The following is a 12,307-nucleotide window of genomic DNA, read 5'->3' on the forward strand; positions in this document are numbered from 1 at the left end:
TATTCAAGGTATGCAAGACTGATTCAATGTTCAAACATCAATCTATCCTACCACATCAAAAAGCTTGTCATTTGTAGGCCTTTTCAGTGCACAGAGCTAGGAAATGTAGTTTTTGAAAGAGAAAACAATTTATATTTTCAATTCATATTTGGGAATCTTAATTAAATTATTTTATTTTATATTTGCATCTTGCAGAGCAGTGAACTGGCCCTTCTAGCCATGGTTTTTGTGTCTCTATACAATGATTGGGTGGAACTATGCTAGTGGGGTGCTTGTGGCCTACTAAGGGGACTGGAAGCTTGCTGCTAATACAAGATGTATAGAATTTATGATGATTTAAGTTGTATGTCAACTTGGTTGGGGCATGATTTTCAGTGATTTGGTGGTTATGTAATGACAGTTATGTAATGATGTAGTCATCCTTCATTTTGTGGTCTGATGTAATTATCCTCCATTTTGTGATATGTTATAAATCCTAGCATCTATGCCTATGGTCATGGTCTTATTTGGGAGTGAGTTGTCTGTTATGTTAATGAGGCAGGATTAGGGTTGGATGTATTTTGAGTCATTACCTTACTGGAGAGTGTAACTCAAGTCACCACCCTTATCCCAGTCATCACCCTTACCATCCTTATTCATCCTTATTCACCCTAGTACCACCTTACTCATGAAAGGGAGTTCCCTTGAGGATATGGTCCACATCCAGCACAGGTATGAATGTTTTGGCAAAGTTCGCTCTCTTGCTCTCAATTCTGCAACTGGTCTGTCATGATCTGACCTCCAATTCTTAGAACTTGAATCAACAGCCTATGGTCTGACCTGATTTGCTAGCTTCCACAGCAGCCTATCATCTGACCTGCCAATTTGAGTTCTTCAGCACCGCAGCCACGTGAGTCAGGAGAAGCCTCCAGCCTGATGCTTGAACTATGGATTTGGGACTTGCCAGCCTCTACAAATGTGTGAGCCATCTCTTGACAGTTCATGAGTTTGTGAGACATTGTAGTGAATTATAGAAACCAAGATGGGAAGGAGAATACTGAGGGAAGAAATAGTAGTTGATGTTAGAGATGATGGAATGGCCAGTAATTTGGAAAAGTTATATATTTGGTTTATCTTTAACCTCTACCTCATAAGAACCAACTTTGTGTTGATCCTTCTAAAAGAAATGATCTATTTAGTTGGTGTCAGAATTGTAAGATTTGCTGTAAGGCTGAAACTCACTGGAATATGTGATTTTTGGAAAAAGGAGGACAAATGGGAGAATGAGAAACCTTTGGTTTCTGGATGAGATAAAAAAAAAAATCCATGGGTTGAAGCAGCTGTTATGTTGCAATCAGTGACCCAAGGCAAAAGCTATTGATGGGATTTAGGAGTAGTGGATTTATCTCCTGAGGAACAGGCCAAGTGGATGCATAAGGAAATATAGAGTGATAAGGAAATTGTGAGTCATATAATTCCTTGGTTGCTATTATCAGTAATAATGCAATGACAAAGGAAATAAATGTAGTCATAGATTGTAACACAGAACCAAGTCAGAGCTACAACCACCAGTCTTAGGTCTGAACTCAGGGCCAACCTGGAAAGGAATAATCATGTCAGAACAATAAGAAACAGCTCTATGACTGCTGGTCACCAGAAGGTAATCCCGGAGGGGAGTGGCAAAACCAAAAAGCTATTGAAACCAAGGGGTATAGAATGAAGAAGTCACTTTAATTTGTAGATCAGTATCATCAGCTTCCTGAGGAGTCATTACTAAAGTGAATTATGAGAGCAGCTAACTTAGTGACAGTGTCATTAGTTTTGAATGTTGCAGAATGGAAGTATGTTTGGGTTGATGCAATACCCAAACACTCTATACAAAAGTCACAAATAATGATACAAGAAGCAGTTACACAACAGATTAACCTAGAGGGTGTGGCCAGCCTGGTAAACTGCATAAAATTTGCAGTGAGATTTACTTACCCTGAGAAGGGATAGTGCACCTTTCTCTGTTTAAATACCCAATGGAACACTCCAGAGGAAGCAGCTAATGCATTGTTTTTATGCAAGTCATGCTGGAATGGCTTTACAGTTATCAGGATATTCATTCAATGAGTATGCTCCTTACCCAGGTCATGGCAGATATGGTGCTTGAATAATTTCTTTTAGAAGGAGCAGCACAAAGCTGGTCCCTATGAGGTAGAGGCTAAAGATGTTCCAAAGGTCCAACTTTTCCAAATTGCTGTACCACTCCATCATCTCTAACATCAACTCCTCCTCCTCCTCTAGTACTTTCCCTCCCATCTTATTGTTATTGTTGTTGTTGTTATGTACTGTTGAGTCGGACCCAACTCATAGCGACTCCTCCTTGGGTTTCCAAGGGGGTATCACTAAGAAAGTAGATTGCCCAACCTTCCTTCCGAGGAGTGACTGGTGGGTTCCATATTTCACTATAACATCTCACAGAACTCATAAACTGCCAACAAAATGGCTCATGTGATGGTTGGCTGGGAGACTGGCAAGTCCCAAATCTGTGGGTCAGGTGTAGGTCTGGAAGATTCTCCTCACTCACGTGGTTGCAGGTGTTTAGGAATCCAAATCAGCAGGTCAGACAACTGGCTGCTGTCTCAAGTCCAGGGGTAAGATGATGATGAACCAAATGCACTATTCAGAGCAAGAGAGAGCAAACTACCAGAACTTTCACATATATACCCTCAAGGAAACTAAGGGTGGTGACTTGGGTCACACCCTCCAGCAAGGTGGAACTCAAGATACTTTGCACCCTAAACAGGCATACCAAAACAAAACAAAACTGACTTCCAGTGAGTCAATTCTGACTCATAGTGACCCTTTTTGAGTTTGGAGGCTGTAAATCTTTACAGAAGCAGACTGCCTTATCTTTCTTCTGCAGAGCAACTGGTAGGTTTGAACCATGGAGCTTTTTGGTTAACACCCAAATGCCTTAACCACTACACCATTAGAGGTCCTTAAACAGGCATAGAGACTGTGATTTACAATACATAACAAATGGAGGACTGTGCCAAGAAGGGACATATTAAGGAATTCACTACACTGCATATGGTAATCAAGGGAGCTCCTTCTACATGAGTACTACATGTAACTTCACTACTACAAAACAAAGCAACTATATGAGAACAATACAAGAAATAGAAGGGTGATTCATAGGAGAACAAGAAGAGACTATGGGGAAAGAACTTACCCCAGCAGGACAGAGATTTTGAAATGGTTAGTAAGAAATGGAGTTAATAGAAAACGGACAATGATAGTTGAGACAAAAATTCTAATGCAGCACTAGAAGAGGTTGGATGGACCAATGGAAATACTTGCTGGTCCCCCAATGTTAAAGAGGGCTAAACAAGTCTGTTCTATTCACCCAGTTGAGAGGAATATAGTGATGGGAATCCTCACCTGGGACCATTTGAAGCAAAACCTCAGCTAGTTGATAATGATAAGGATTGACAAGGGCCCAGGGTCTTCTCATCCAGCCCCTAGCAGGTGACTTAAGCCCATCTGCACATGAGTGGGTAAAATACCTATGATGGAGAAGAGACCTTCTTTGGACTCCTGGTCACAAGAGCCCAATGTACTATAGTCCCTAAACCTGTCAATAAAATCTTGAAGGGTCTTAGGTTAGACTAGGAAGATATGGGGATGCAATGGTGGGTGGCCCTAAGGTGATAGGTTTAATGAAAATTGGAAGATTTAAACAGATCTTGTATGAAGTGGTTGCATCGCCCTAATCTGCATGCATTATTGATACTGATTTTATGTCCACTTGGGGAATATTTCCTCTACCTAATATTGTAAAACTGAATGAGTATAAGTCTGCCCTTAGGCCAGTATTGATTAGACATGCTTAATGGGAACCATTAGAATTGCCCAAACCCACTCAAGTTGTTAATTTGAAACAGTGTAGGATATCTGGTAGTCAAAAGGAGATTACTGCTTTGATTAAAGCTATGCTAAAGGCTGAACTGTTGGTGCCAACAAATTCTCTGTGTAACAGCCCTATATGGCCCATGAAAAAGGCAGGTAGCTCATAAAGGCTGATATTAGACTATGAAGGCCTAAATAAAGTAGTGAAAATTGTGGCTTCAGCTGTTCCAGACATGGTATCAATAGTGCAGAAAATATAGTAGGCAAAAGAAGACTAGTACTCAGTGATTGATCTTGAAAATGCCTTTTTCTTGATTCCAATCTCAGAAAACAGTCAGTTGCAGTTTGGTTTCACATGGGAAGCGTCCTAATTTACTCTCACTGTATTGCCACAGACTTACTTGAATTCATCAGTTTACTGTCACAGTTTGGTTAGAAGAAACTAGAATTTGGTGCAGATCTCAAGTGTAATGATGTCTTACATGAAAGATATTATGTTAATATCAAACACCAGAACAGGCTATGGTTTATATGAAAATAGTGGTGGCCCATTTGACCAACAGAGGCTGGTTAATAAATCCAGCAAAAATCCAGGTCTGGCCAATCAATGAACGTCTTGGGAATAATGGGTAGGAGACACCTGTGACATTCTGCAGACAATCAAGAATAAATTCTTGTCACTATCTACTCCCAAGACTAAGCAGGACACCCAATGTTTGGTTGGTCTATTTGTGTTTTGGAGAATGCATATTTCACATTTGGAATATTGCTAGCTCCAATCCATAAACTCACTTGGAAGAATATTGCATTTGAATGGGGGCCAGAGCAATAACTGGCTAAGTCTGAATTACAGAAAGCAGTTTCACTCCCCCTGCATGAATGGACATGGAGGTACTGCCACAATGCAGAGATGGACTGAATCTAGACACATCCTTGTTGCACCTTCTGAGGCACAAAATGTCAGTGAGGCCTGTTCTGTTTGCCAGCAAGAAAGACAGAGGTTACAGATGGCTATGGGGCAGATTCCCCAGGGACAAGCTGATTGTATTAGACTAGTGACATTGGTGGCACAATGTGGCTACAAAAGTGTTCTTATAGGACTAGATACTTACTTTGGATTGGACTTGGCATATCTCCTGACAGATGCAAATGCCAAAAACAAAACAAAACAAAACAAAAAACAAACCATTAAGGGATTGGAACAAAAGACAGTGCACTAATTTGGATCATCAAGTTATATTTCATCACACCAAGGAACATACATTACAGCCCACAAGGTGAAGCAATGGGATAAGAAAAATTATATTAAATAGGCATGTTCTGTTGCATATCACCTTCAGAGTAATGGTTTGATAGAAAATTGGAATAGACAATTGAAACATTTGTTCTCTATAATGGGGAGAGATAAAGACATGAAGGGCTGGCTAACATGTCTTCATATTCACACTCAACATGAGAGGGGCACTGGACAGAATTCTGCTCTTCTCAAGATCTGAGAAGAGGAGGACGCTGGTGTCAATGCACGGTTCTTCCCCCACATCACCTAAAATTGCTTTTTTCCTGTTGGATGCTGTGGTCCCAGGAGCAGGAACACAGCTGCAGGTGCTGGAAGCATGGGTGATCTCTAAACAGGAGACAGTAACTATACTCTTGAACCTGTATGCCAGAATTTCCCAAGGACCTGCCTGATGGGATGGATTGTACCTTCCCACCATCTGGCATAATAGGGATTGACAGTGACTACTGCCATATTGTCTAGTACTTGAGAGAGTCCACTAGTGTTGTACCTATGTAATCCTGTCCAACATGAATGGAAATAGACTGAGAAGGAAACACTTGCTAGAGTGGTCTTGCCACCAGCAGTCTGGACTGGCATAGCAGCTCAACCTGATGTCCCTTCCCAAGGTGGAAAAGTTTGGGTAAAATAAATGACGAAAGGAAGGAAGGAGAAATAATAGCTGAAGGTAAAAGAATGAATAAATGGGTTATTCACTGGGGGATATCTAACATTATACAGAAAACTTGAGAAGGTCTCTGGGCATGAGAATAATATTCTCACAGGTAAATTTTATCAGAGACCAGAGAGGGTGAAACTGAGACCACTTTTGGAGAACCTGACTAGATTAGACAGATACCTGCATCAGATCTGAATGGTGCCTGAATAACCTTACTCCAAGGACTTTTTGCCCTACTGAAGGGGGCTCTGGTGGCACAGTGGCTAAGGCATTTGACTGCTAACCAGAAGGATGGTTGTTCAAAACCACCAACCAATCTGTAGAAGAAAGATGGGGCAATCTACTTCCATAAATATTTACTTCCTAGGAAAGCCAGTGTAAGTCACTAAGAGTGGGAGCTGACTTGATGGCAGTGAGGTTTTTTTTTTGTAAGGACTTTTTGCCTTACTGAAAGACTAATTGCTAATGACTGTTTTGGACTGGTAAAATGATTGGGAGGGGGAAGCTAATCTTTCAAATATGAAAGGGCCGATGGTTAGAAGAATTAGGGAGTGGCCTGCTGTGCAGTGAATTACTTAATCTGACCCTTCTACTCATAGTTTTTGTGACTCCCACACCATGACTAGGTGTAAATGTGCAAATAAGGTGCTTGTGGTCCACCAAGGGGATTGAAAGTTTGCTGGTAATGCAAATAAGTTGTATGGAATCTGTGTTGATTAAGATGATGATGTGTCTAGTTGGTTGGGCCATGATTTTAGTGGTTTGGGAGTTATATAATGATGTAGTCATCTTCCATTTTGTGGTCTGATGTAATTGTCCTCCATTTTGTGATGTGTTGTAAATCCTAGCCTCTATGTCTATGGTTATGCTCCCATTTGGGAGTGAGTTTTCTATTACATGGATGAAGAAGGATTAGGGTGTGATGTATCTTGAATCACTGCCTTACTAGAGGGTGTAACTCAAGGTACCACCGTTATCCCAGTCACTACCCTTATCATCTTCATTCAAGTCACACCCTTGCACAAGTTTCCTGTAGGTTATGGCCCACATGCAACATATATGTGAATGCTCTGGCAAAACTTTCTCTCTTGCTCCGGATCATGAAACTGGCCTATATCATCAGCTGACCTCCAGTTCTTGGAACCTGAGCTGTCAGCCTATCATCTGACCTGCCAATTTGGGTTCATCCTGCGACCACATGAGTCAGGAGAAGCCTGACACCCAACCCACAGATTTGACACTTGCCAGCTTCCACAACCCATGAGCCATTTCCTTGATGGTTTGTGAGTATGGTGACACATTGCAGTGAATTACAAAACCCAAAGAAGTGAAGGAGAGTACTGAGGGGAAGAGGAATAGTTGATATTAGAGATGATGGAGTGGTACAGCAGTTTGGTAAAGTGGGACATTTGGGACATCTTTAACTTCTGCCTCATAGGAACCAGCTTTGTGCTGATCCTTCTAAAATAAATTCATTTATATCTCGTTTTACTTAGCCTATAATTTTTGTTTCCTAAAGACATTAACATAGGAGCTCTGGTAGCATAGTGGCTAAAAGCACTTGACTGCTAACCAGAAGGCTGGTGGTTCAAACCCACCAGCCACTCCTCGGAAGGAAGGTTGGGCAATCCTACTTCTGTAGTGATACTGCCTCGGAAACCCAAGGAGGGGTCGCTATGAGTCGGGGCCGACTCAACGGCACATAACAACAACAACAACAAAGACATTAACATATTACTGAAACATTTGACATATTCCTATAGTTCTTCTTGCCTTTAGGTTGTGTATCACTAAGGATGTACCTTAAAGTCTGTGTTTCAGAGTTATTTGAAATAATTCCTTTCTATGTAGTTAAGCCAGCTATTCATTATTACTAAGTTTATTTTTCTTATTTTTGGGAATTAAATATGTGTATACATATATGTATATATGTTACACACATACACACATATGTATATCATTAGGTGATATACATGTGTGTGTATATAATATATATACACACATATATGTATACGTGTGTGTGTATACATGTAATAAAACAAACAAACAAAAAAAAAACAAACTCACTGCTGTGGAGGTGGATTCAACTCATAGCAACCCCTCCTTGGGTTTCTGAGGTGGTATCACTGCTCGGTAGCATAGTGCCTAAGGCACTTGACTGCTAACCAGAAGCCTGGCGGTTCAAACCCACCAGCCACTCCTCAGAAGGAAGGTTGGGCAATCCTACTTCCATAGTGATACTGCCTCAGAAACCCAAGGAGGGGTCACTATGAGTTGGGGCCGACTGGATGGCAAATAACAATAACAACAACAATCACTATGGAAGTATATTGCCCAACATTCCTTCCGAGGAGTGGCTGGTAGGTTTGAACTGCCAGTCTTCTGGTTAGCAGTCAAATGCCTTAGGCACTATGCTACCAGAGCTCCTATATATATGTAATATACACACATATATACACACATGTATACACACACATATATACATGTGTATATATAAATATATTCTCTCCCCCTTTTATAAAAAAAATAAATGACCGTATACTATGCACATTTTTCTCCTTTTTGCTTTTTTCTTTACCTAATGAAACATGTTAGAGGTCACTCCATTATAGCATACAGAAATACTTCTACATCCTTTTCCGTCTGTGTGGTACTCAACTAGTCCACTATTAGACATTTGGATTATTTGCTCATTTTGATATTAGAAATAGCACTGGAAATGGAAGCCTTGTAGATATATCATTCTTTAGGCTGGATTCCTGGAAGTGGGATGCTAGGTAAAATTCTAAATTTATTTTTAATTTGGCTAGTTTTTGGCAAATCCCCACTATAAGATTATGCAATTCTGCATTCTGCTAGCTTTTGAGTCTTAATTTCAATAAATATGTTTTTTAAAATAATATCTTAAATATCTATTTGGTCTTTTCCCAAATGTACTTGAATATTTTTGATAGTCTCAGGCTGTACATGTGTATTTCATTCCTACAAACATTTCATATGCTATTATTTTATATTCTGTACTTGGTAATTCTGGTGTCTGAATTCTTATTTATAGTTTATAATCTAAATCTCTGTTTACAGTTTCTGGTAACCTCCAGGATGGCTAATTCCCTTGTCCTTAATCATTTTGCAATGGGCTTATAGTTGGTTGAATTTAATAGCAGATTAAAGTCAGGATTGAAGTCATAAATTTGGAATGCTTACTGCCAGAGAAGATGTTCTTTTCCCTCTGACATAAATCCATATCAACCTGGGACTATTTAGTCATTTTTCAGGACCTTTGATCGACACCAAACCAAGCCAAACTCACTGCGGTGGAGTCAGATCCGACTCATCGTGACCCCTCCTTAGGTTTCCAAGGTACAGCACATAACAACAACATCACTATGGAAGTAGATTGCCCAACCTTCCTTTCAAGGAGTGGCTGGTGGGTGTCAAATTCAGCTCCTCTTTCTTGCAAGTATTTTAGGCTCTTCTTCCAATATTTGGCCATATTTTGTGCCACTCTCAAGATAAATTGGCTTGATTTATTATTCACAATTTTGATTTTCAATTCATTATTTTTATCCTCTTTTACTTTGAAGATTTCACTTACTTTGCTGCCACTCAACAATGCACTAAAAAACATACTCTGTCATTGTTTGGGAAGCACTAAGTTTTTGCTTATGGTGATGGCAAATTTGGTAAGGATTATAGTTGATAGCTGCACAATATGATTACTGTAATGGACACCGCTAAATGGTACACCAGAGAAATGTTGGCAAATGTTGTCTTACATATATCTTTACAACAATAAAAAAATATACTTTATACTTTACCTAGGATACATTGTATTTCAATAGGAATATCTCCAATTTTGGTATTCTTCTTAAATATACCACAGTTTATTTATTTATATTAAAAATCAAGGATGTCATGCATGAATCAATGATAAATTTATACAAAAGAGGTTATGTTTAAACCAATTCCATCTGGACTGATCATTTGATTTACAAGTCAGTTTTGGGCACAATGTATTGATTATACCTCTGAGTCACAAAGTTTTATAAAAATGAGATCTTTACATTGTTTACAGCCTTAAAAATCTCTCTCTTAATGTGGTCAGGAATTTATCTATGCATACCCACATACCCAAATAAGTAGTTAATCTCTCCCTTGGAGAAATTAATTTAATTAGTCTACAAAGAATTAAGCTAGAGGTAATTTTAAATTTGCGTTTCTGGATCTTCCTAGTATAATACATTTCAAATGTATATAATTTGCAGCCATAACAAACATTTATTGGCAAATGGATGCTATGATAATATTATCATTTATTTTGCACAACTATGTCAAATGACATTTTTCATTCAAGTGTTCAAGAATAAAACAAACCATCTTGTGATAGAAATCATCTTACTATTTTTTTTTTTTTTAAAGAGAATTCAACATTTTCATTTGCTCAGGTAAACATATGTTTGATGTCACAGAAAAATTAAATTCCTTATTTTAGTCTTCTACAATTGTCTTTATAGGGCTCTTTAGATAATATTTTGAAAAAGACTTCTACCTTCTCATAACATGGATAGCAGTAACAGTAGTGGATAACATTAAAAATTATGACAGAAAAAATATAGTAGATGTATTTTTGTTTTTCAGACAGGCAATCAATTCTGGAATTTCAGAAACTATTAATTATGCAAACTAAATAAAACTTCATAGTTTTCTCCATAATCACAAAGAATGCAATGGCACTTTTAATAACAACCAACAAAAAACAGAACAAAACAATATATCCAGAAGAAAAAAATCACCTTTAATACTAAGAAAATATAAGTACTCTTTTAATTTAAATTTTCTTATCAATTATGATTGTAATATTTAACTTCACATAGAATCGATGGGAATAGATATGTGTTTGTGGAGTTTTTGTGAGGTCTTTTGTCCTGGAAAGCTGAGAAATATTATTCTTTTGGAAGCTTCATGATACCTGATATTCTCATTTTATGGATTCATTCCATCCACTGAGTGATAATTGGGGGTGAGGGTAGGTGGGCAGGGAAGTTTCCCTAATACATGCAATAACACACAAAAGGAGAAGGAAATTTGAATTAGTTTATTCTTTTATTTATTTTAGAACTACTAAAGATATTGAAATTTCTGAGGCCCAATAGAAGAATTTCTCTGATATCATAGTATAGAGAGGATAGATATTTGTGTTATGAAAAATCCTGACCTTGTACACAAAGAATACATCAAGAATAAAAGGTCATAAAGGATCAACAATCCATGTAATTTATTTTACAATAAATGTGTGACTTTCATCTCATAGGCATATTTTTTCTGTTCTGCCTTTATAAATTACTTACATGGATATTAGGCCTCTCATTGCAAAAAATAAACAATTATTTTGCTTTTTAGTTTTAAGAATATTTCCAATAAATTTTGACAAATATTCTGTAAAATATAGAATATGAAAAGTAAATGTGCCTTTCTAAGATATTAAATTAGTAACAACATTTACAAAAAATACAAAAAAAGGAAGCACAGAAGTGAAAGCTATTTTGGAAATCACCAGATCTATAACACACATTATAGGGCTTTATGTAATCATAAAAGTACAATTTTATGTGTCTAACCTAATCTCTATTGCCTTGAGAAGTGATACATGCAACTCTGCATCAGAGACAAAAATAATGTATATTTAAAACATTTTCATCACCTGCACATCTTAATACATTCATTAAAAGTAATTTCCATTTTCTGTGCAAAATTTAGTATTATATAAACATTATGTCATCATTCCCACTGATCTTCACTCTAACTTCCCTCTAACTTTCCAACACATTAGGATTTGCAAGCATGTATTATTCCACTCAGAGTCACAGATTTTTTTGATGACATTTTCACTAGTTTTAATGCCTGATTAACAATGAGAATTAAGTAACAAATAAGGAATAATTAGCCACAGAAAAAGAAGGCATTGCATGTGAGAAAATGATGTCGAGAGAGAGAGAGAAATATTTTTCTTATGTAGGCCCAAAAAGGTTTCCTCAAATGTTGAAATGTTGTTACCACCTAGGCTCCTCCAAGGAAACAGTCTTTATATCATTGTAGATTTCGTAGTAATTTCCCTCAAGTTTATATTTATATTTAGGAAAACATAGCATTGTTCCAAAAAGTTGGGATGACTTTTCATATCAATGGAAAGATTCTTTGATGACTTCATATTTCTCTATCATTATAGAATTTGCATTGATTTGAGAAAAACATATGAAGTATTTGGCAGAGCAGATTTAAATCAATGCAATACTATTGTGATAAATTCACTTGTGATTTTCAAAACACACACAATTAGATTGTAGCATCAATTAAAAATGAAGGAATAAATTTCTGAATGTAATTAATCAGTTACTCATAATGATGCCTCCTTGAGTTTCCGAGGTCATATCTTTACAGAAGTAGATTGTCGGGTCTTCCTTCCGAGGAGTGGCTGG

This window comes from Orycteropus afer, unplaced genomic scaffold (genome assembly GCF_000298275.1).
Source record: "Orycteropus afer afer isolate SDZICR_OR568_19922 unplaced genomic scaffold, OryAfe1.0 scaffold00627, whole genome shotgun sequence".
Lineage (NCBI taxonomy): Eukaryota > Metazoa > Chordata > Mammalia > Tubulidentata > Orycteropodidae > Orycteropus > Orycteropus afer.